A 287-nucleotide genomic window follows, 5' to 3' on the forward strand; every position below is an offset into this window, starting at 1 on the left:
TAGAATCTCCTTGAACCTTTATTTATTGACAAAGTAGTCCTAAATCAACATGCCTAGTCTTGCTAACCTCATACTTCCCCGAGAGACTAAAATAATGCCCTCACCTTCAACCTCATTTTTCTCTTAGACTCTTATCATTTTTAACCACCTTGGGAATAATATTTTGTCTAAAGAGTATATCTCCTTCAACCTTCAAACTTCAAGAATAACAGAATTTTAAAGTTGTTCTTGTAAGTAGAGATTTAATATGAGGGCATTTACGTCATTTTATTAGTCTATCAGAGAAG

The sequence above is a fragment of the Akebia trifoliata genome, chromosome 3, assembly GCF_017979445.1.
Source record: "Akebia trifoliata isolate Shusen 1 chromosome 3, ASM1797944v1, whole genome shotgun sequence".
In the NCBI taxonomy this organism is placed as follows: Eukaryota; Viridiplantae; Streptophyta; class Magnoliopsida; order Ranunculales; family Lardizabalaceae; genus Akebia; species Akebia trifoliata.